Source organism: Notamacropus eugenii, chromosome 2 (genome assembly GCF_028372415.1).
Source record: "Notamacropus eugenii isolate mMacEug1 chromosome 2, mMacEug1.pri_v2, whole genome shotgun sequence".
Taxonomy (NCBI): Eukaryota; Metazoa; Chordata; class Mammalia; order Diprotodontia; family Macropodidae; genus Notamacropus; species Notamacropus eugenii.
The window spans coordinates 206,706,097-206,732,988 of record NC_092873.1 but is presented as its reverse complement, the minus strand read 5'-3'; the positions used below and the strand labels follow the sequence as shown (position 1 = coordinate 206,732,988).

The 26,892-nt window shown below is 35.3% G+C and overlaps 1 long non-coding RNA gene across 1 annotated transcript; it reads left to right on the top strand.

The window, feature by feature from the left end:
• Positions 1-7,729: 7,729 nt before the first annotated feature.
• On the top strand, positions 7,730-8,431 carry LOC140523798 (uncharacterized). Its single transcript, XR_011973477.1, has 2 exons — positions 7,730-7,869; positions 7,995-8,431. It is a non-coding gene; the product is annotated as an uncharacterized lncRNA (long non-coding RNA).
• Positions 8,432-26,892: the final 18,461 nt, after the last annotated feature.

Genomic DNA, 26,892 nt, shown 5'->3' with positions numbered 1-26,892 from the left:
TGTCAAAATAAATCCTAATCACTATTATACAAGGTCAATGCAGTAAGGCAGAGGGAGCTCTGTTTTCTTATCAGTAGGCAGTTAGCATAGTCATTCCTGTACATTTAAGGTTATTAAGGGATCCTACTCTAGTGATGCAAGAAGTTGATTCACAACCTAGAAAGGTTAGGCTCTAAAGGTAGTGAGTGTCAAGAGTCTGAGGTGAAATTTGAATTCAGGTCCTCCTGACTCCTGCATTGGTGCTTTATCCACTGTACTACCTAGCTGCCCCTTCTCATAGATCTAAAGGAGAAAGGGACCTAAGAGGTCATCTAGTCCAACCTCTACTACCTTTAGGATCATATATGAAATTTTCTCTTGGGCATTTAGAACATCTTCTATGCTGGCTACAACTTATAATTATTCCAAATTTATAATTACTATTAACTTACTATTATATATGTTGGGCCTTGTTATAGTTATACTTAGAGATTGTGCTTAAAATCTGTATTTGGGACAAAAGTTGTCTCATTTTCTCTGAGAAAATGTTGGTGTGGCACAGTAGAAAGAACCCTGGCTCTGGAATCAGAGGAAAGCCCCGGGTTCAAATCCTGACTGTCCTTTACTATTTGTGTAGCCATGGGAAAGACATTTAGCCTCTCTGGATCTCAGTCTCCCCATCTTTTAAATGAAGGAATTAGACCAGATGACTTCTAATTCTAAATATTAAATCCAATAATTCTCAGTATTACATTTGCTTTCCCTCTTATTGATTGGGCTTACATTTTATTGTTAACTTTGGCATTTCTTTCAGTTTGTACAATTTATAATTTTGACTGGCCATTAGATTTGGAAGCATGGGTCAAGAGATGATCAGAAATATTTAATCTTTCCTCTATAATCCTTCTAAATAGGAAAGATCTTATATGCTTTTGGATTATTCCTCTTTGATCAAACTGAATCAGGCAGATAGACTTGAAAATTGTTTTAAAATCTGGAATCTAATAAATTTATAATTCAGCAGAATCCATTTCATTCAAAAGTGGCTGAATACAAATTGATTGTATCCATAACTTCCCTTTGTTGTTTTTATTCAGTTGTATCTGACCCTTCATGACCCTATTTGGGATTTTCTTGGCAAAGATACTGGTGTAGTTTGCCATTTCCTTCTCCCAATCATTGTGCTGATGAGAAAATTGAAGTAAACAAGGTTAATTGACTTGCCCAGGGTCACACAGTTATTAAGTGTTCTGGCAAGATTTGAACTCAGGATGATGAGTTTTCCTGACTCCACACCTAGCATGCTTATCCATTGATCTACCTAGATGCCCCTAACTTCTCTAGCAAAGACTTAGGAAAGATGTTTGTTTAATGGGATGCACTTCCTGGATTACAAAGCTTTGGTTCATGTAGAACAAATAATTCAATCGTATATTAATATCCCATAACTGATTGTATATTGGAATAGCAAATAAGTTTAAGTAAGTAGCCTTGAAAAGTGTAGTGTGCTCATTCATGATTGCACATCTGGCAAAACAGAATGTTGTTTTCCAAGCTAAAACATAGTGGGGAAAAAAGTAGTTTATTGCTAATCTAACCCTCTAATGGATCCGTGACCTTGAACTCGGAACACCATCTTCCCCTGCCTGCTCACCTTGTGTACATGCCCTACTATATTTCCGCCATGGAGTATTCACACAATATTCTAGGCATTCCCCATGTTCTTTCGATATTACATGCATTGGATGTTGGAGCACATAAATTGTCCCTCAGATATTTCTTGTTCTAGTAATGGGATTGACCCATCTTTTTTTTTTTTTCCTTGTCAATATTCATCTTATAACAGCTGCAGCTAGATATATGTAATGGCAAGCAAAGTTGGATTTTTTTTTCTTTTTGCTGTTTTTCTGGATTGAGTTTTAGCCAATCAAGTGCCTTTGATTGAGGCTTGCTTTTGATTGAATCAAGAATCTTTGTTTGAATCAAGAGTCGTTGATTGAATCAATAGGCTTTGATTAAAACCAGTGTATACATATTGTAGAGAGTAGAGAGAAGTAGAGCTGAGAGAGAGAGAAAGGAACATGAGCTGGCTAGGGGAACTTGTTTATTTGGAGGCCTAACAGAAAAAATGTTTGTCAGGAAAATAATAAACATTGGAGATCAGGGAGAGTTGAAACACTAATTCATTGTTTGTGAAGCTGTGAGCTGATCCAACCATTCTGGAGAGCAATTTGGAACTATGCCCAAAGGGCTATAAAATTTTGCATACCCTTTGACCCAGAAATACCACTTCTAAGGCTGTATCCCAAAGAGATCATAAAAATGGGAAAGGACCCACATGTTCAAAAATGTTTATGGCAGCTCTTTTTGTGGTGGTCAACAACTAGAAATCAGGGGAAGGTCCATCAGTTGGGTAATGGCTGAACAAGTTATGATATTTGAATGTAATGGAATATGATTGTGCTATAAGAAGTGATGAACAGTCAGACTTCAGAAATACCTAGATAGACTTATATGAACTGATGCTGAGTGAAGTGAGCAGAACTGGGAGAACATTATGCACAGTAACATCTACAGTATGCGAAGACTGCTTTTGACAGACTTGGCCATTCTCAGCAATGCAAGGACCTAAAATATTTCCAAAAGAATCACAATGCAAAATGTCATCCACATCCACAGAAAGAACTATGAAGTCAGAACATAGAATAAAGCAGACTATTTTCTCTTTTGTTATGTTTGGCTTTATTTAGTTTTATTCATGCTTTCTCCCATTCATTTTAATTCTTCTATGCAATAAGACTAATGTGAAAAATGTGTTTAATAAGAATGTATTTGTAGAACCCATATATAAGATTGCCTGCTCTCTTGGGGAGGGAGTTGGGAGGAAGAGGGAGAAAATTTAAAACTTATAGAAGTGATTAGTGAAAATGGAAAACAAATAAATAAATAAATTTGGAGGGAAAAAAAGAAATGTTTGTGATGTTGGCACTCTGTCAGTTGATCTGTGTTAATTCTTCAGACAGAAGCCCTATATATTGATCTGCTTTGATTTCTCAGTTAGCAGTCCTGTCTGTTGGTTTGTGTCGGTTTCTTAGACAGAGGTCCTGTCTGTTGGTCTGTATTGATTTCTCAGACAGAAGTCCTGTCTGTTGGTCTTTATGAAAGAATTGAGATAATGTCACTGGTAATGTGTATAAATTGTTATAGCCCTGTTAAGCTTTATTTTCCTAGAAACAGACACTGTGGGCAGGAGCCCCTGGAGCCTGCTGTCAAGCAGAAGGAGGAAGAGTTTGGAGTGGAACAGTCCCTATGAGCTGAGATAGGGAGCAGGAGCAGAGAGCTGCCCAAGTATGAACCCAAGCAAGAGCTGGGAGTGGTAGACACGTGGAGGAGGAGCCATGGGGTTTGGAAGTGTCAGCCTTGAGTCAAGATGAGAGAGGACTTTACTTAGACACTGTGTATTAAGTAAAGAAATTGTTTTTATAGTGACCCATATAGTGGATGGTGTGGTATTCTCTGCTACCCCTTAAGGAGGCATCATGCTAGCAAGATCCTAGCCTAGGACCCCCTGACTTTGGGGATGCAGCGATATATGCTATGTGCCATATAACATACTGAGTGTTATGAGATACATATATATATATTAGATGATATATTTTACTTCAGGATATTGCTATGAATATTATGTTTTACTTTACCGAACAATGTTTAGTTTGTTGCTGAATGGACAGTTCATTATACTATGCAGTTAGACCCTTGAAATCAATCACAGCAGCAGTCCTCAGGTGTGCTGCATGGTTGGTTTTACAACATAGCAATATCTAAGGCTATTTTAAAAGTTCCAATTAATTTTATTTATTGAGAAACTTAAAAAAAAAAAAACCTTTTGGAAATGTGGCATATTTAAATACTAGCTTATGGTGAAACATTTCTGTTATTCTATGTACCTCAAAATGAGATCTTAAAATTGAGCATGAAAAAAGCTCCCCGTATTATGTAAAATTTATAGTTATTCAATGAAAACTTGATTGAGTAATTGATACGATGGGATTCATGTTCCAATTTCAGCTAACCTGGATACTAGTATGATCCATTATTCCCAGATACCTTATGTTTCCTCTGATGGCACACTGAGAAATAATTTCAGGGAAAAAAAAAGATTTAATTGTGGGCTGTCTTTTCCCAAACTCAATTTGACTAATTAATTTGAAATCTTCCAGGCTTACTCATCATGTCAACTTTGGATTCAGTTACGATACAGAGAATTCAGTAAAATAAAATTAAAAATAAGAAGTGGGACTTTATATATTTTAAATACCTTTCTCTAACTCTCACAAAGTGTTATTCATTTTCCCTCATATACAGGTTTTTAAATTTTTTACTTGAGTCATTTTATTTAAAAAATGATTTTACAATCACACTAAATTAAAAAGCAAATATTTCACAAAATATATTTTATTACAGTGTTGTGGATTGTATGGACTATAAAATAACTTTTTTCTGAAGGTGATGAGACAAATTAAATGGCACACTCAATAAACAGATAATTAATGAATATTCATCTATTGTATTATCCTAGGTAATGGAGGTGAAATGGATTGAGTGTCAGACTTGGAGTCAGGAAGACTCATCTTCCTGAGTCCAAATCTGGCCTCAGATATTTACTAGCTGCGTGATCCTAGGCAAGTCACTTAACCCTGTTTGCCTCTGTTTCCTCATTCATAAAATCAGCTAGAGACAGAAATGGTAAACCACTCCAGTATCTTTGCCAAGAAAACTCCAAATGGGGTCATGAAAAGTTAAATATGATTGAAAATGACTGAACAACATCTTTTATGATATAGTACAGTCATGGAATTTTAGCAAATCCTTGTAATGGTAATTTAAATGTGAAGATCTTTCCCATTTATTAATAGATCCATGTGACCCTCAGGTCACATGGAAGTCTGAGTTACATGAAGCTTGTGGTAGGAGGAGTTTGCTAAAAGGGTGGAATAGGAAGAGGTGGAACTAGAGTAGAACTGAGGGGAAATAAGTGAGAGAACAGTCAGAACTGGAGGATGCAGGCCAGCAGGCAGCTGGCTAGCTTGAGTAAGAGAGTTTATGATTTTGTTTAATGGAGCTGGTTTGTGGGAAACCTAGCAGGGGGAAGGTTTGGGGCTGGTGTTGTTCTCTTAGGGCTGGTATTGTTCTCTGCATTGTTATTGTGTATTGAATTTTGTTACTATGATGGATTTGGCTTTCTGGTGTCTGAATAAATGATTTGGTTCTGTCTTCCATGTGGAGAATCTGTTGTATTTCCCTATTCAGCATTGTGCCAGCATAATCATGACTGCTGTAGGTGCTGTGAAAATTGTGTTGGTGCTAAAGTCTTATTCATTATAGACACTTAATTGGTAAGAAGCAATGGACAAGGGATATGCTCAGAAAAAGTTACTGGTGCTTTTGATCTGTGTCATGATATATTGCTTCTTGTACAACTAGTTTCTGAATTGTGTTACTTATATCATGATGAGAAACGCCATTAAGAGTGTCATAGCAAATTAAATAATGAAATGATTTGACACATGAAAGAAAACTGTAAAACAGTAGTTTTTCTATCAGCTGTCACAACTCATTTAGATAACAATTGTCTACAATTGCAACTCTCTGACTCAAAATGTCAGTAAACGTCTAGCTAAAGAGAAAAAAAAAACAATGGCTCTAAGGTGAATATGAATATTAATAGCTGGAATTTATCTGCCTCCAACATCCTGATTGGTTTCTTGTTCTACTAATTTTGAACAAGCATACAAAATAGGGTTGGAAGATGGGAAATTGGGGGTGGGGAATACTGAAAAAGCATGAACCAAAAATATTTCCAAAAATATTCTGAGTAAAGCCTGATACTATTCTAAAGACTTGTCCCCTTGCCCTAGTGTTACATCATATGTGCTCATAAATCATTTCAATACTCTCCTTGAGGCACCTGCAATATATCTGTGAACAAAGAGACTAGATAAGAGAGTAATACCCAGTTTTTAAAATTGCCTTGCCGTTGTCTATGTCACAGTCTCATTGCTACTGAAATGACCCATTATATGTTTTAAAATGTCATTTTTTTTCTTTTGGGATAGTTTTTGTAAAAAAAAAAAAAAAACTTCATTCAAGTGTTTGAGAATTGTCATGATGAATCTTAACCAGCTATTTCATGATCATTATAGGGTACAAAGATAGCCAAAGAGATAGTCCAATCTAGAGAGAGGTACTTGAATTTATAATGGAAAACTACTGCTCTTAAGAGTTAGGTGTCAGGAGAGTGTTATGTATGTATATATGTGTATAGATATGTGTAAAGTGTATATATGCACATATACATATATGTAGCTCTCTCTTTCAATAACTTAAACAAGTGGAGATTCACTTTTATTTTAAAGCTATAAACAAAAGGAAGGGAAGATATGTACTTTTTGCAAGTGGCCTAAATTAATTTTAATTGGTTCTTTATCATGTAGTGTAATAGAATGAAATAGTGTTGCTAGGTTGCTTTTAGTTTTATAAAATCAACTAAAGACAATGTGTGTTCCCCAAACTCAATTCCAGGGCTGCCTACTGATGAATAGAGAGGATGAAGTTGATTTTTGTGTTCTAATACATTTCTTTTAATGGAAAATTCAACCTATTTTGGTGAAGATAGACACCTTGAGTACATTTGAAAAAGACTACCCATACTAGAAATGTTTGTCAATTCCAAGTCATTGTGTTTTGATAAGAAATCAGAATGGGGGAAAGGGTCTATGGCAAGAGATGTAGGGAAAGAGATGGACCAGAATATTCAACATTCTAGAACACAGATATCTCTCTGTAGGTTAGGGCCCACAACTGTCCTGAGTGGAACAAAGGAGATGAAAATGGAATTGGAAAATATTTAACAAAATAAATAAACACAAAATAGACCACGCATAATGTCAATATGTGTTTGTTTATTGGTTTGTTTTTTCAAGTCATTCTGCACCCACAGTCATCCTTATATATGGTTTAGTAGCCTCCATTTCTACTTGAATTTGATACTACTGTCCTAGAGGAAAAAAGCAAATATCTCCAATATTTAGACCCTATTCCATAGAATTTTGAGGAATAAAATTGTATTTTAATTGATATTATGATCATTTCCCAGTATATTCCTGCCACCTCACCTTACTAGGCTCTGAATTTAGCTTCCCTTATAACAAGGAGAAATGATTAAGCAAAACTAACCGAAACCTTGGTGGAAGAACACCTTATGATATAAAAATGATACAAACTTTTTAAAACAATTGATTTTCTACATCAGGCAGCAAGTTCTTTTCTGGAAGATTTATTTGACAGAATTTTCTATAATCATGCATTTCTATAAAGTTTCCTATGTTTTTGGCAAATATGTTATTCCTTTTTTTATTTTTAACTAGTGCTATGATTTTATGCTTCTGTACTAACTTTCAGCCTAAATCAATTTCTAAAACGCACTATCTTTGTAAGGAAACACTATTAAGCCACAAGAAATGACCAATAACAGGAATTTATGTATAACCAAGGTTCAAACAGCATTTGCCTAAGAACAATCTTGTCACTGAGTGTGAGAGTTAAAAATCATCCCTGTCCATTGATAGACCTCAGGTAAGGCTATTGAGGGAGTCTTGATTAGGAGAGGCTTGTTTCCTATCAAGGCCCACACCTTTTGCTGATTGCTAATGAGGCACCAGGTCACAAGGTGTCTTTCCCTCTGGCTCTGAAAAGAGTATATATACTCTTCGGGGAGATTTTGCTTTGGGGCTTAGTTTTGGAAGAGGTTTGTGCGTCAGATGAGATTCTGGGAAACCACTAAGCAGTTTTCTGGTTTTTAAAATCCAGATGTTGGTGCTGCACTCTTTGGTAACTATGTATGTATGTATGTAATGGTCAGACAATTGGAAGCCTGTCTGTTGGTTCCTGTATGTTGAATGTACTTAAAGTGATTGCTGACCCCTCAAAAGTTGCCTTTCCTTTTATAAATGCAGATCTAAGAACCTGTGATAGCAGCTCTCCCAACCCCCCACTCCCGTGTATGTCATGGGGCTTATTGCCCGCTTGAGGGGCAGAGTTGGCAAAATTTGGGAAAAGAAGAGATTCTTGGTCTTTGACTTCGAGTTTCAAGAAAGAAGACATATTTCTACATTCTCTTCAGTGAGAGATCCCCAGAGGAGAGGAACACTCTGGGAAGAGGCTGGCATGTAGAGAAGCAGGCACCTCAGTCATGTCCTTTTCCTCAGTTTACTATCCCATACTTTGGGAAATTTCCCTTTGGATGAGATCTGGGATTTTATGGGATTATCTGAGATATCTCACTCAGAGTACTCATTTACTCTGTGCATTGTTTGATATATCTATATTGCTCGTCTATATAGCTTTACTGATTTCTGTTTACTCCTAGCCTGGAAAAATTGGTTTCATTTACTATTCGCTTCATGTAGTCTTTGTTTCACCAGCATTTTGTGGGAAGTAGTCAAATCTTGGATATATAGCTTAGAGCAATACTTTCCTAGTAAGCGACGTTGATCAGAGGTTCAGCTTGAACTTAAAACATATTTCTCTTAGAGTAACAATATTTAGGGAAGCAGAGAGATATAATTCCAGCACAATACCTCCAGATCATGGCACCAATCTTTTGCTCCCCTTCTGGATTTCTCCTTGGAAAAAGTTGGGCAGAGGACACTCTAGAGATAGCTGTTAGCATCTAGACAGACCCGTGTGAATGTATATAATCTACAAGGGCAAAATATACATATATGTACATACCCACACACCCCTTACATAGAGAAACACAAAAAACTTTAAACTGATTAAGAGTGAAGTAAACAGATTCTCCTGAGGAGGAATATGTACAATGACTACAAATCATATTAAACAAAAGTAAATATTAAAAAGCAGCAGAACTCACATTATGATCATCACTTTGTGTGACTTGGGAAAATAATGTATCCTTTCAGTAATGTAGGCAATTCTCTATGATTGTAAGAAGTCCGCAGAGTACTGGTAAGTGGCAGCTGTTGGAGTAGTAGGCAGGGCTGAGTGCTGGACCTGGAGTCAGGAATAGCTGAGTTCAAATTTGACATCAGACTCGTCTTGCTGAGTAACTCAGGGTAAATCACTTAATCTCTGTCTACCTGAGTTTCCTCCTCTATAAAATAGGGAGAATAATAGTATCTACCTCTCAACGTGGTTGTAAAGATCAAGTGAGAGAATATTTGCAAAGTGCTTTGCATAGTGACGGGCTTAAAATACATGCTTATTCCCTTCCCTTCACCCCCAAGACATTTCCTGAATAGGAATGAAAACTAGACACACACACACACTGCCAGTTGTTAAACATTTTCCAGTACACCTGTACCGCAATCACTCTTTTCAAAAGACTAAATAAAATAGATGTTGATTTGTAAGCTACCAGTAAAGGGTAGCGTCTCTGAGAAAGAAGGCAAACAGCTATCTGACCTATAATTTTGTTGTTGTGCTAAACAAACTAAGCAAACATCAGTGATATTTTCAAATGGGAAATAGCTACTAGACACACCAGAGGGTTCTGTTGGGGATACTGTATAAAAATTTGTTAAAATACTTCAAATATTGGAAAAGGAGAGTTCTTCCACGTACAGAATATACTTCTAGACCCAAAAAGACTTTGAAATTCAGTGTCAACATTTTCAAGGCAAAAAAATGACCTTCCTAAAGTTACAAGTATCTTAGCAGCAGAAAATTCTACCAGCTCTTTTTATTATACCTCATCATATGGATTTAGAGAGATGTACACCCTTTAAAAAGACATTTATACTTATTTGAAGTTTTATTATAACACAAACTGCATTAAATTGGTAGTGGTGAAAAAGAGCAAACTAAAGTAAAGAGAAATATGAAATATAAAACCAAAATGTTTAAAAATCACCATTACAGTTAATATTATCTGTGAAGTCATATAACTAATAAAGGATATCAGAAACACTGCTATTTCATATTGGGAACTTTTCAAATTCTCTCCAATGTCAAATACTCTAATATAACATTAAGAATTTATTTCTGCCTTCGTTGAATTGAAGTTCAGATGTTCAAAATGATTAGATTATTAGAATTGTTATTGACCTTATACCTCACCTCTTCAAGGATACATTACTTCATTTATATGGTTACTGCTACTCCTGACTTAGAATACAGTTGTCTTGAATTTAATAAAGTGTCTTCATGAGTTACTCTAGCTTAAAACTTATCTCCATTGTCAATTTAATGGTTAGGAGACTGAATTTTTCTAGACTAAAACTTGTACAATGGAAAACAGTCCATTACTGTCAAAGCTTTTCCAGTATTGTAGGATCTGATAGAGCCTAGTCTACCTTCCACTGACAGGGCCTTCGTTCCCTCTCCCTCATATTAAAGAAATAAAAAAATTAGTTGATTTTGCTTTGATACGCTAGGGTGCTTGCAACAAGTTCCCTAACTCCTTCCTGACTTTGGGTTAAAGGTGGTTGTTGTGTTTGTTCTTGGAGAGGAGCATGATATCAAGACAATGACACGACTTGCAGTTGACTTTGCTTTGAATGAGAGAGGGCTGGATGAGGTCACCAACCTCACTTTCTTCTCTTGAGTCATCTCCTGGCTCCAGTGGCCTGATATTCATCGGGAAGAGTGGAGATGACCCAGGATGCAACGTGAGACGCTGGCCTTTTCAGGCTAAGATTTTATCACATTCTCATTTTGAGTGAAACACACCCATTCAATGAATAGACTTTTTAAAGTTATTCAAGGGATAGCCGTTTTAATAAAAAAAAAAAAATCAGACAGAGAGGGGAAGACTATCAGGGTTCCTGGGTAAAAGAGAAACAATTACTATTTAGCAATTACATTCACTCTCTGCTAGGTGGGTGGGGACTTGTCCAGTCTATGAGCTCCACAGTGAATTGTATTTAAGGCTTAATCTTTGAGCAAGAAATGTAGCTTGTAAACCCAAAGGAAAAAAAGGCAGTTTTTGGTCATGGCATGTACCTTCTGCTAGGTAGAACACCAGAGGAGGGGAGGGGAGGGGAGGGGAGAGCAGGGAAAAGGAGAGGAGGAGCAGCTGCTACTCCACTCAAAGATTGTGCTTGTCCTTCGTTCTCAGAGAGGACCATGACATCAAGATGATGGTGTGACTTGCAGTTGACTTTGATTTGAGTGAGCCTGAAGTCAAGAAAAGTTGAGTACAAATCCAGTCTCAGATGGGTGTTAACTGTGTGTCTCTGGACAAATATTTTAATCTCAGTTTCCTCATCTGTAAATTGAGATTAATAATAGCATCTCCCTCCCAGGGTTTGTTACCTTTTTCGTTTTTTTTTTTGAGACTAGCCTATGCTCCATCAAGCCAGGTTTCCCATCCCTGCTGGAAGAGGAGAAACACCATTTCATTAACCAATAGATGCTTCCCTTCTAGAGAACCATTCCATCAGATTTCTAGCTTGGTTTCCTGCCTTAGGGGAAGAAGAGTAAAACTATTCCTTCAGTTCCAATTCCTTGCTTGAACTAAGGGACTGAGATGCCTCCAACCTTGAGGCCAAATTCCTGTGGACAATTAAAATCTAATTAAATTTATTCCTCAATGATTGACAGAATTCCCTTGGTTATACTCTCCCCATCCCAATAATTCTGACCCCTTAAAGTCATCATTCAATCTCCTTCCTTCTCCCCCATAGTCCAACACCTCACCAGCTACAGCACCTAATGCCCCATTCTAAATCTGTTTATCCACACCTACTATCCTCTCTGAAATGCCTGAAATGTAGGCATCAAACTCACTTCGGTCATAAATCTTTTCCCACTCCTTCCATCTTTTGACTCCCACTAAGACCTGGCTTCCTGCTGATGACACAATCATATTGTCCTTCCTTTTTAGCACTGAGCAAATGTTTACTCATTCCTCTTAAATATTGCAAAGAAGGAAGGGAGTTCAAATATTCAATTATTTCCTATTGCCACTTCTAGGTTCTCCTTCTATCACCACCATTCCAAAAGAAATTTTCCTCTCCTTTATGATTCACTTAATTTACCCAATCAATTAATTTTTATTTTCTGTTTGTGAATTAATAAAATGTTAGTTGGTTTCTTATTTCTTTAAGATGCCTATTTATCTGCTCCACATCATTGTTGCAGCCCAGTTCCTTACCTCTATAATCAGATTTTTTCCCCCTTTGCTTGTTCAGCCTAGGCAAAAGTACAATTGAAATCCTCACATCTGTTTCAAAGCTATGATTAAATTGTGTTCCTCTGTTGCACCTAATTGTAAAAGATTAAGACCTGTCCTCTTCTTATTCTCTCATTTCTTTCTTCCTTTTTTTCTTTCTTCCTTTTTTCCTTCCTTCCTCCCTTCCTCCCTTCCTTTCTTAAAATATTTAAACCTAGAGTATAGGGGCAGAAAGTACACCTGAAACAAAGTACACCTCCCAAGAGACAATAATATTTTCTACACAGAATGTGAACAACACAATATCTGGGGATTGAACCAAAGCAGCAGAGTAGAGGAAGAACTCCACTGAGCTCTCTCAACATTCCCTTCCCAACCATGTTAAAAACAATTCCTTTAATAGATTTTTTGGAATGGTGGGGCCAATAAAATATTGAATGAGATACCACTGTTGGTATGAGAATGTCAAGTTGAAACATTTTTCCAGCTCAAAACCACTCAGGAAACTGGAAGGAAAGATCTGTGACATAGAGTAGGGGGAAGGTGGAATGCTAACCTGGAGCCCAAATAGGTGAAAAACCACTGGTGGACCTACGTCTTAGTGACATGAGATGATGGCAGAAAAAGAAAGGCAGGGGTCAAAAGCAAAATAAACTTATACAGGACAGAATAAAAAGAGAGAAGGATAAATAATAAAAAAATGGGAAGGAGGAAGATTCACAGCTAATAATCATTACTGTGAATGTGAATGAAATAAACTTACCCCCAAAACAGAAGCAGATAGCAGAATGGATTAAGAAACCAGAATCCAACAATACATTGCTTATAAGAAACATCCTTGAAACAGAGAGACACAGAGTTAAAATAAAGAATTGTAGCAGAATTTATTATGCTTCAGCTGAAATAAAAAAGGCAGGAGTAGCAATCATGATCTCAGACAAAGCAAAAGCAAAAAATAGACCTAATTAAAAGGGATAAGCGGGGAAACAACATCTTGCTGAAAGGAACCATAGACGATGAAGTAATATCAATACAAAATATATATGCACAAAAATGGCATAGCAGTCACATTCTTAAATGGAAAGTTAAATGAGTTATAGGAGGAAATAGGAGAAATATTCTATAGTGGATGACTTCAACTTTCCTCTCTCAAAGCCAGATAAATTTACCCATAAAATAAATAAGAAAGAAGTCAAGGAAAAGTTAGACATGAAAGATCACTGCAGATAACTGAATGGGAAGAGAAAGCAGTATACCTTTATTCAGCTCTATGTGACATCTTCAAAAAAACTGACCATTAGGGCATAAAAATATCACAACCAAATGCAAGAAAGTAGAAATATTAAATATGACCTTTTCAAATTCTAATGTAATAAAGTTATATTTAATAAAGGACCATGGAAACAGATCAAAATATTGGAAACTAAATAATCTAATCCTAAAGAATGAGTGAATCAAAGAATAAATCATAGAAAGAGTAATAAGAGTATAAAATACTTGGGTGTCTTTCTGCAATGACAAACCCACGGGCTATATGAACATAATTTCAAAATATTTTTCACATAAGTAAAGACATCCAGAAAATGGAGAAATAGTAATTCCTCATGAGAGAATTCTATATAAGTTCATTGAGTATCATACCAATCAGACTACCAAATTATTTTATAGAGAAAAAATGTTCACAAAATTCACCTGGCAGAACAAAAGGTCAAGGATTTCAAGAAAACAAACATGAGTCATTGAATGATCAAAGAATATGAACAAGCAGTTTTCCAATGAAGAAATCAAAACAATTAATAGTCATATAAAAAATGCTCTAAATTATTATTGATTAGAGAAATGCAAATTAAAACAACCTTGAGATATTATTTTTGCATCTACCAGATTGATTAATATGATAGAAGGAAAAAGTGACAAATATTAGAGAAGATGGTAGAATTGTGAACTGATCCAACCATTTTGGAGAGGAGTCTGGAATTAAGTCCAAAGAGTTATCAAACTACCTGTGACCTAGCAATGCCACTAGTTGGCCTATTTCCAAAGATGACTGGGGAAAGGGCAAAGACTTTATATGTTCTAACATGCTTATAGCAGCTCTCTTTGAGGTAGCAAAGGACCAGAAATTGCAGGGATGCCTATCAAAGGGGAATGCCTGAACAAGTGGTGGTATATGATTGTGATGGAATACTTCTGTGTTATGAGAAATGATAAACTCAATGATTTTAGAAAAACTTACATGAAATAATGAAGAGTGAAAAGAGAGAACCAAGACGACATTGTATATAGTAACAGCAATAGCGTTTTATGAACAACTTTGAATGAATGTCATTTTGACTATTATAAACACCCAAATTGACTTTAAAAGATATATGAAGAAATATGGTATCTGCATACAGAGAGAGAACCGATAAATAGATGTATATGTAAAATAATAAGTTACATGGTAATTTTGTTGTATATTTGAAAGGAATACTAAGTTGTGCACAGTAGATTTGTAGTTTCATGTGCAATCATCTTTTTTATTATACTTTACTATGGAGAAGCTTGTTTTGTTCCATAAATTAAAAATAAATGAAACAGAGAAGTAAAATAGATAATTTTGATTACATGAAATTAAAAAGGTTTTGCACAAACAAAAGTAATGCAGCAAAAATTAGAAGGAAAACAGGAAAATGGGAAAAAGTATAGCAAGTTTCTGTGATAAAAGTTCATTTTTCAAATATGTAGAGAACTGAGCTAATTTAAAAAAAAAAATACAAACCATTCGCCATCTGATAAATGCCCAATGGATATAGAATGGCAGTTTTCAGAAGAAGGAAATCAAAGAGATAAATGACACATAAATAATCACATAAAAATGCTCTAAATCACTATTGATTAGATAATGCAAATTAAAACAAGTCTCAGACAACACCCCATATCTATCATATTCACTAACATGACTTAAAAGGAAAATGACAAATGAAATGGAAAAACGGAAACACTGATATATTCATTAAAGGTATAGCTGTGAACTAATCCAACCATTCTGGAAAACAAGTCGGAACTACACCCAAGGAGCTGTAAAATTGTGCATACTCTTTGACCTAGCAATACCTCTACTAAGTCTGAATCCTAAAGAGCTCAGAGAAGAAAGAAAAGGACTTATCTATACAAAAAAAAAAATGTATAACACCAATTTTTTTGTGGTGGCAGAGAATTGGAAATTGAGGGCATGCCCATCAATTTGGGAATGGCTGAACAAGTTTTGGCATACGATTATGATGAAATACTATTGTAATATAAGAAATGATGAGCAGTATGGTTTCAGAAAAACTTGGGAAGACATATATGAACTGATACAAGGTGAAGTGAGCAGAACCAGGAGAACATTATACATAGCAACAACAGTATTATAACAATGATCAATTATGAAAAATTTAGCTATTCTAATCAAGACATACATACATATATATGTATGCACGTATTTTGTGTATATATGTGTATATGTACATATACATATATAAACACTTTTTAAAAAATTTTTTTCTTAGTTTTTAATTTTTGTCTGTGTTTTCTTTTGCAATATAGCTAATATGGTTCCTGTTGTTTGTCCTTCATTTTTTGGGGGGAGGGACAAGGAAATTGGAGTTAAGTAACTTGTCCAAGGTCACACAGTTAGTAAGTGTCAAGTGTCTGAGGCCAAATTTGAACTCCTGACTTTACTATCCACCATGCCACCTAGCAGCCCCTTGTCCTTCATTCTTGAAAAGGACCATGACATCAGGAAGATGATGCCACGATTTTCAAGTAAATGGAATTTAAATGAAAGAGGGCTGTGCAAGGTCACCAACCACCTAACTTTCTCCTTCAGAGCCATCTGGGTCCAGTGGCAAGATATAGGTCAGCACAACTGGAGTTGGCCCCAGGCCAATATGGAAATATTTTGTTTGTTTGTTTGCTTCAATTTTTAGTCAGAATTTCTCATTCCCTCTGTATAAGAAACCCCCAGTCAGGAAGCTCATACTAGTGAAGACTGAGGACTAATTTGCAATTTATATAGTTTAAAGAGTTGTGTGGGGCCCTGAAAAGTGAATTGACATGTGCAATGTCATATGCTCAGCATGTATTGAGGCAGAACTAGGTTTTCCTTACTCTCTATTATACTATTCTATATTTCTAATACAAATAAAGTTAGTCATTTGTTACAGGATTGCTTTAAATATTTTGCCATATTTATAATACATTTCAATTAGCCAATGAGTCATATGGCACACTCTGCTTGAAAGCTGTGTCTAAATGATAAAACAAGTTGCTGAAAATTGAAAAATTAATTCCTACTAGAACTTTTTTTTGGTTAAATAGACAAAAAAAGAAAATGTTTGCTCAACTGAATTACCATTAAACACACACACACACACACACACACACACACACACACCCCTCTGAATTAATTCAAACTAGATTTTTTGTATCAATAAAACCTGAATAACTTCAGTTTAGTCTTCACCTAAATCAGTACTAGTGGTGTAAGGGAACACTTGTAGTACATTTTAGGAGGGACTGAGTGGTCCTACATCGTTTCACATGAACATTCTTAAAAATAATTCATCCAACAAATATTAGCAAGCCCCAAATTAATTCCACAGGAAAGTATTAAGTAATAGTGGTGTGTAAGGCATTGTTATACATGTTCTTGTAAGAAAAAAATACTGTCAAGTTATAGCATAAATTAAGAGTAACACAGAGTTTCAAACAAAGAGCTGTAGGATTATTTAATGGGAAACAATACTTAGAATTGGGGTCATCAGAGTAGACTTTAAAGACAGGATAGTACTTGGGCTGGGACTTCAAGGAAGGGTAGAAATGACAAAAGGGGTATAGAGATGAATAAAAGAAAACCCCTGTCTTCAAGGAACTTCAACTGAGTAAGAAAGATAGAGCATTCATACAATGAAAATAGGAAATAGAATATGACAAATGAATAAGGAGCACAAAGTAATGCTTTGATCAGCCCTGTCTGGGGACATCAGGAATGACCTCGTAAAGGAAGCAGCATTTGCGTTGGACCTTGAAGAATGGGGTAGACAAATGAGGCAGGTCAGTTTGTAAGTAATGTATTTGTGAAAAAATGAAGGTTTAAAAAAATTCCTGTGGTCATTCAATATAATGCAGAATAATATATTTGCAAAATTAGAGTTCTATCAACATAATGCAGTACTCCCCTTTTCTGAAGAATTCATTACAAGTCCAGAACGAAATTACTCAATCAAATATCCAAATGTCAAGTTCTGGAGTAAATGCTATCATCAAATTCAACTTTGGCAATTTGGTTTCAGGAACACTGGAATAAAAATGCAGATGATGTGAAAATACATGCCAAGATTTTCAATATCCTCTAGAGTAGTGGTATCAAATTCAAATAAAAATGGGGGCCATTAAACCATACATAACAATCCCGGAAGTCTACCTGCTAAATTAGCTTTAAAATGTAATATTACCCATGTTTTATTGTGTTTTTATTTATCTTGTTAAGTATTTCCCAAGTGCATTTTAAGCTGGTTCTGCTTCACTTGGGATTGTTGTAGGATGTCTGTTTGACAACTCTGCTTCTGATTATGGTTCACACTAATGAGGAATAGGCACCCAGTGCTTTCTAGCCATCTTCATGCTATGCTGCTGCCATCTGACGACCTTTCACCTTATTTCACCCTCTTCACCTCACTTCTGCTTTCCATCTCTAGCTCTTTGGAAAATAACCAAGTCATCCCTACTTTTCCTGGAAAAATCATGTTAATCAAATGACCTGTGTAATAGATCTATTTATCTTGGGACCTCCCAGACAAAAATATGATGCCTTGACCATCATTTTTCTACATTTGTGTGTGTGTGCATGTGGGTTTCTCATAGATTCTAAGATCCATGAGGTCAGGGACATTCTCCCTCTTTGATTTTGTGTCCACAGTGGTTAACACAATTCTAGGCACACAGTAAACAAATGCATTTTATTTATTCACTCGTTCATTCATTTAATAAGACCTGATGACTAGTTAGATTGTCCCAATGAAAATTAGCTGTTTAAGGGAAGAGAGAAGATAAAAGCTACATTTACCATGGTACTTTTTAAATCCATGGTTTACTGGCTGTAGTAAATTTATTCACTGGTGCACATTATAAACAACTCATACTTTTCATCTATTGTCATTCGTATCTTTTCAGTAACAGTCCATAAATGATCCACAGAGTGCATGAGAGGCCTTCCTCTCTTATTTCTTGTTTTTTAAATGTCTCTATTGCCAAGTACCACTTGAACAATTCATCCTTTGTCAATGATTTTTGCTAGAGGTCAAGCTGGGCATACTCCTCATGATACCATTTATATCACATCTTGATCTATTCATTGTTGGTAATAAAATTATTTGTATCATGTCAAATGATTTGTATCATGCATCTTTCCTTTGCTTTCTAATCAATCAATTATCAAAGAAAAATGAAGAACTACATGGCTTACTTGCCTCAAGTTCAAAGAAATTTTGAGTTATCTGACAACAGGCATTTGTTTGGTCTTTTTTAAAAAAATGTGAAAATGATTCATCTACCAGAAAGCTGAAATCTTTTTCATGTTTACAGTGGAATTACATATTTAAATTATAGGATTAATTCTAATGGTAGTGACATACTCCCTGCAGTAGCAAGTCCTTGCCTTTTCTCTTGGAAAAAAAAAATTCTCCTATGTTTCTTTCACCAGGTATCTATATCATGTCTGCACTTTCAAGTTTTTCAGATACATCACTTGCCTAGAAATGATAATTCACATTTTACAAATTTTCCCCTTATCTGAATATAACATTGAGGTTCAGATAATTATTTGAAAAAGTAATTTGAAAAAATAATACAAAAACCTTACAGAATGGTTTTACCTCTCGAAAAACAGGGCCAGTTCAGTCTGATACAACTCAGGAAAAGTTATGTAAGTCTATGCAAAGCATCATTTTGTGTTCTGATGAATACTAGAAGGGATTCTTTTGCCATGTTTTGGAACACAGCCATAGGCATATTATGGGATTTGGAGCCCCTATGTGCTAATGCTGACAAGGCAATGGGGCTTTGGAACTGGGTAGTGCTCAGCAGGGAACAGCTGCTTATGAGTAATTGTAAAAGTCTTTTCATATATTTGCTATTCTGTGGGCAGCTGCTCTTTGTGGGGGCTAGCATGATCACATAGTGGCCATTTTATTTTTCCTCTGTCATAGAATAGCCAGAGGACTGAGATTGGATCTTAGAAATTGTCTAGGTCATTGCCTTCATTTTATAGGTGAAAAAAAAGGGTCCTGATTGGCTAAAGGACTTGGCTAAGGTTACTTACACAGGGAAAAAAGTAACAAAGCTGGGTCTTCTGATTCTAAATCAGTCAATAAGATTTATTAAGCACATGCTACATATGGGACATGGTGATAGGCTATAGTGGTTGAAAGATAAAAATGAGACTATCCCTGCCATCAAGCTTTTATTCTATCAGATGGAATGATATATATATATATATATATATATATATATATATATATATATATATATATATATATATATATATATATATATATATATATATATATCCAGTACTCCTTGTACTCTATAACAGTCTGACAGCACAATTTACTACACATGTCTTAGTGTTCTCTCTTCTGACAGATATATATTGTCATGACTGTCTAGAAGGAGTGTGCATATCTCTGGGGGTACATAAGATAATGCACTTGAGTGCATAAAGAAAATATCCAAACTGAGGAGAACAGTATTAGGTATTCAATACTGGCAAATACTGTGCTCTTCTGCTCTTCCGCTCACTGCCAGGACCTAGCAAGTCCTGTGTTGGATTGTCAGATATGGGCATACTTCCCTAGGAAGGCAGATGGCATTCAGGCAGTCATTCCGTTCCTGGCTCTCACTCTCCTTAAAATGAGACCATATTATGGTCTCATCCTCAGGTGATAAAGGATGGAACGTACACACTGTAAGTTGTATAAGAGGAGCACTCCTTGGCAGAATCCTGATGCAAGTTTCCTTCCATGGGTCCTCACTACTTCTTAGGACACAGATTTCTTGCTGTCAGCTAGAGCTTTCTTCTCCATCTTATCTTAAGAAAACAAGAGAGGCTCATCCAGGGTCTAGGAGAAACTTTTGGAGATACTAAAAAGAATAGGTACATCATTCCACAGCATAAGTGGGAGCAAGCAGCAGGGGCAATGAGCAATACTGGCTGCTATTATAAATGGGTTTGGGGCTCAGATAACCAATGACAGAACTCTCAGGTCTATAGTTCTGCTCCCAAGATCCACTCTCCTCCCTGCCAAAGCCCTAAGCAATTGAACTTCTTCAAAGCAAATGAGAAAAGGCCATTTGCCACCAGGAAATGGTCTATCCAGATATCTTGCCATCTGCTGTGCCACTATACCCTTCTTCCTACCACTTAATCTGGGACCTGAGCTCAAAATCCATACCCAGCTATCCTTCTGACATCAAAGAAGATAGAAATTCACTAGCAAAATTTCAACAAATTTGGTGGTCAGTTGTATCCAACTCTCCATGACCCCATTTGGGATTTTCTTAGCAAAATTACTGCAATGATTTGCCATTTTCTTTTCTAGCACATTTTACAGATTAGAAAACTGAGGCAAACAAGGTTACCTATTTGCCCAGAGTCACACAGTTGGTTCAGTGTCCAAGGGCAAATTTGAACTCAGGTCAGGAAGACCACTTAGAACCAGATCTTCAATGTCATATAGCAGTGTTAAAATTAAAAAAAAAAATAATGAAGCAGTCACATTGTACTCACTAAAAATATAAACCCTTTGAATGAGATTAAATGTACTATTAGTAAAAAAACAAAATTCTTTAAAAATATATAAATATATATCATCTTTTCTCTCATCTTTTCAAGTCTCGACTTTTGAGATGCTTCATAATTCCCGTTAGCATGTTAGTCCAATAATGGTATATGAACATAATTTGTAAATAAATGTACATCATTCAAATGTGCATGCACCAAACTTTTTGTTAATTGGCTATGTGATCAAAATGTTTGAAGATCATTGGTCCAGAGGATTTATAACTTTGACTCTCCACATCTTAGATCAGTAAGCAGGTGCTACATCAAGCATCCTAGTGTCACTTGGAGGAAACAGACACTAAGAAACAAGAAAGATGGAGTAAAAGGAATACTATTTTTTGATTCTTTTGCATTTGAAAATTGACACAATCTAGGGTTTTAGAATAATCTAATGTGATTGACAGTAACAAGTGATGTCACACTATTCAGAAAAAAAGAAAACCTGAACATGTTGCTAAGTGGCAAAACCTTTAATACTCCAACCTCACTCCTCTGCCCTTTAAAAATGTTTATTTCTATATTTTTCCTTCCTTGGAGAATTTATAGCTGCCATTCTTAGCTCAGTTTCCTTTGCATTCATGCTTATGAAAAAAAATGAAAATTGCAAAATACAAAAGCTCCACATTTAGATGTTCAAATGAAAGAATGAAATCCCTAACACAGAAGGATATTGACAGCTCTGACAGATCCTGCTCTGACTTTAACAGTGGAAGACGGTTGCATGGAAACAATAACACTCAAAAATAACTCCTTTTGTTACAAAAATAATGAGGGGATGAATTGAAAGGATTTTAGGGCCTAAGCAAGTATCATGAACTATTATTGTGAAGTTTCGGACCTGACATTTTGTCAATTAATTTTCATTCCAAAAAATTCAAAATAAGCTCCAGAGAAACTTGCATTAGAGTTTTCTCGTTTAAATTGAATATTGAATCGTATGACACTTGCCCTCTGCAGTGACTACTTTAAGAATGCTAACATTCTCTCAAAACCTAGTAGGTTCTTCTGAGCCTGAAGTCTTACTTTGTCCAATAAACAATTTGCTTCTTCCACAACAACATTATACTGGGTCTTATTTTCTTCGACCTCCACTAGTTCAGACACTAGTCAAAAGCTAATTTAATTATCTTTTTCTACCCAATTTTCACATACTGAAATTCTCAAAAAATGAACTATGACGTGATATGATTTAATCTGCTGGATTCAGACAATATAGAATCACCAGACATTTTAAAGACAATTTCCATGCTGCATGAAATAGACTTGGAACCAGATATAGACATGTGTGTACATCACCAAAACAATAGAGAAATTCAGTGAAATAGCAGACAAACTGATTATTTGGCATGGACTAAACAAAAAATGGTTAGTTACTCTTCTTTCCCCCACAGAATTTTTAAAATTCATGTTGATGGTATATTGAAGGAGCTTCAATTCTCAAAAAGGTGAAGATTAGCTAAAATGTGGACACTTTCTAGTTCTAGTATAACTCATTTCCCCATATCTATAAATAACTTTTTAATAAAATTTACCTTTTCATGAATCCTATTTATTTTCTCCCCATGAAAGCCTGTCTGGTATGCCCATCTCTCATTAATATTCATTGGAATTATTTAGCACTTTAATTTATTTCTTCTTTTTATTTTTCTCCTCTCCAAGCACATTGTTATATTTGGAGAACCTACGATCCATTAATTTCAAGCCACCTCTATTCTATATCTCATTTCTAAATATCCACATAGCACTCTGTTATAAGATCTGGCCCAAGAACATGACTTCTGAAATCATTTCCTGGTTATTTGTGATTGTAATGTGGGTGTTTGTATATTTATGCTTTATATGTAGAAAGAATAAACAAGTTAGCCAGGCTAAATTCGTTATATGGGGAATACAATATATTGGAAGCAAAAGAAAGGAACTTAGAGCTTGAAAAGGGCAGACTTCGCAAAGTTTTGAAGGTCAACTTCATTAGACAATTTTCAATTTTCTAATAAATAAGGTTTATATTGTCACTGATGATATGAGAATTCATTTGTACTATAGTTTTCTAAAAAAAGGAAATTTTTCTCAACCTATGAAAAATTTCTTCTCAGAGGAAAGATTTATACAAATTTAATGTTGAAAGTTCTTCCATTACATATAAGAATTTCATATTAACTTTTTATTCAATTACATTTAATTAGACAAAAATATTAAGCACTTCTTTGTACAAGGCATTATGTGTGCCATTAGGAATTAACAGACAACTCGAAAATAGTTTCTAGCCTCAAAGAGCTTACATTTTGATGGGCAGATTTAATGAGCTCACAAACCATGGAGAGAACACTTACATCTTGAGGCATCAAGGAAGGTTCCATGGAAGATAAATTACTTTAGTCAATTGAACAAAAAGAATCAGTGATCTTCTTAGGTTCCTTTACCATCTTCTATGGTTAAAAAAAAAGTTGTGGCAAATTGAGAACAGTAGAATGTTTATAATTATATATAGTTTTATATGATATATTTATAGAAGACAGAAAGAATAATTACTAACACCAAAAATCATTGAGAATTCTTTCGAATTCAACCTTACAATTCTATTTGTGTCAAAACAGTTTAGAAGAGTAAGAACTAAGTGTGAAAATATAGAGATGTATGGAAAGACATGAAATGATGCAAAATGAAAGTCAGAAACAGGAAAAACATATACACAAGGCCTTTAATAATGTGAAAGAAAGAGAAACAAATAATCAAAATTGAATGCCAAGAAATTGTAAATGCCAACCTGGACCCAAAAGAAGAGATACAAGAAGGAACCTTCCACTGTTTCTTTATAGAGGTGACTATGGGTAAGGGACAGTGCCTGTAGTCAGAATTTATTTTGATTACTTTTAATGAAATACCCCCTTCCCCTCCTCTTTTAGTTCTCTGTTGCTCTAGTAACATTAGATAGTAGTTTTACTAGATAATAAAAACAATTTTTTCGTAAAAACTAAAAATAGCGACTAAACCATTTCTTTCAATAATTCTGAGCTACTCCCTCAAAACAAATCACATGTATAACCTCACTATACTCCAAATGATATAATAAAAGCTACTCAATATGTAACACCACAATTCAATTCTGTTCAATTCAATTTAACAACCATTATTAAGGACTAAACAAATTCGTTCGCCACATATTTCTTGCCATCTTCCTTGATAACTGCCTGCTCCTCACCTGGAATTACTTTCATGCCCCAGTCCTTGGAGAAGCTAATCCAGTTGCCCTGAAGCCAACCTGTCTTGACTGGTGAGTGAATGAAGGGAAATTCACCTAACCATATAAACACATTAGTATGGAGGAAATGATATGCTACCTAGAGGGAAAGGAGGTTGTGTGTCTTAGGATATCAAAAGCAGATAAATCAACATTAAAATCATAATGACAGAAGCAAAAAAAATATATATATAGAAGAAATCACTCAACCTGATGACAAAAGTTTATAACATAATGAATATTTTCATTAATTTGTATTAATGAGAATGAACCAAAATAAAGTCAAAAATTAAAAGTCAAAAAGAAGAATAAGTTAAAAAGAAGATTATTTAGAGCACATTATAGAGAACCTCTTCGGTGTACTAGAGGCTCTGAAAAGGAAAACAACAAATTTGAAACTCAAAAATACAGAAGTGAAGGAAAAATTAGGAGGAGAAAGGATAACTTTGAAAGAATATATAAATTGCATATAAGGCATAGCAACTGACCCTGAACACAATAGAGATAAAACTTTGTAGGTCTTCCAGAAGAAGAGAGGAATATGTTTTAAAAAATATATGAATCTGAAACCAAAATAAAATAATAAAAACTTCCAAGAATTTTTGAAAACAGATAACAAAGTACTAATTCCTAGAATCAATAAATTATCATATGAGAAATGCTCCATGCTTAAAACTTAAAGGTAAACAGTAGGTAAGTTTCAGAATTTCAATAACAAATAACGAATTTTGTAAGCAGTCAAGGGAAAGACCTTCAGCTGTGAAGAAAAACAAATTTGAATCGTGTTAATTTGCATCCATAAAAATAAGAGAAGAGTTAGAATACAATCAGAGAATCGTACATTTAGAGCTGGAAGGGAATTTAGAGGTCATCAAATCCAACTCATCATTCATTATGAAGAAACTAGGTATACAACACCAGTCATAATCACTCATTATGAAGAAACTAGGTATACAACACCAGTCATAAAGTAAGTTTGAGTCTTGCTTAAAATACTAACTGTATGACTGCACAAGTTGTGTAATCTCTCTGATCCATAATGAGTGTGTGTGTATAAAATCTAACCCTTTTGGATCCAGCTTTATGATTACCTGCACCAGGGAATTTCTTGCTTGGATATTGCTGTAGCTTTATACTGTGTCCATTCAACCAAGACATTTAAACCCCAATTCTACCTCTCCCTCCCCCTTGCCCGTCCCTAGTGTCTTATAACAGAAAGAAGGCCTGAAGAGCAGCTAAGCCCAGGGCTATTACATTGAAAAATAACAGAAGATGATCTACTCTTCTGCAATAATTTGAATTCCATGCAAAGGAAGGGGCAAGTGGTATTAGGTCGGGATTCAGATTACAGTAATCTAATGGGACTAAAACAAGAAAGGAGTTAGGTTGGACAGATTCAGAACTGGCGAGAGTCATGGTTATTGTTTATTGGTTCTATGAGTAATTTTAAGACAAGAAGGAGAATTTATATCATAAATATAGGGAGGAATGAGTCAAGCCAGTGAAGGTAGGAGTGAGGAACCTAAGCTATGATATTGGCAAAACAAAGGGTCAGCAGATGAAGTAGAAGACATGGGGAGAAGAAAGAGTGAGACACCTGGAACAAAGTTAATCAAACCAATCAGGAGATCTAGATTCTAGGCATGGGGTACCAGTAAGAAAACTTACCTGACAAAAACAACTTTATTTTTGACGGATTGGTAGATTAAGGAATGCCACAGACATAGAAATATCTAGATTAAAACAAACAGTTGACAAAGGCTCTCATGCTGTACTCAGACAATGTAAGTTTCCTTATCTGTAAAATGGATAAACGACAGCACCTGTTTCATAGGGTTGTTTTGAAGATCAACTAAGTTAAGATATAGAAAGCATTTCACAAGCCTTCAAGCATTATGTAAATGATTATTATTAGTGTTATTGTTAATTAATCATTATTAATAGATCCTAGGACAGTTAGGTGAAGTGGAATGAATTTTAAGTGACCATAAGCAAAGAGACTAATGCCAACTTAGAGAGTGATATAGTGGAGTTCTCAAGGATCTGTCCTTGTCACTGTGCTGTTCATAATATTTTATCAATGACTTATGAAGTCAGATTTATAACTGGCAATTCTGGCCAAAGGGACAAGCATTATTAAAAAAAATGTGCATAAGGGGGAGGGGATAGTCCTCAGACTTTATTACCCTTGCTTTTAGGGAAAGAGACAGTAGTGTCCAAGCACAAAGGGAGACTGGTAAATAGACTTGCAGAACTTTGGTAAATGGAGACACTGGAACAACATGTAGCCACAATTTGGAAGGCCTTTTCCAAAGTGCAGAGGTGTGTGTGTGTGTGTCATCAAGGAGGTTGATTAGATAAGCCACCTTCTTTCACTGTTTTTGCTAACTACATATGTTAAATTCAGCTCCTTATACCAGGTAAGTAAGTAGGACCACAATCTGCATACCCTAGTGTTGGTGTCCTGCGGGGAAAACCCCAAGGCACCAAACCCTCTTTAAGGAGCAAACACTCTGAATGAAAATATTGACAGCATAGCTATAAGAAGATGGCAAAAAAAGTGGGAAGGATAATGAAGCCGATTAATAACATCTCAAAGTATCCCAACAATCC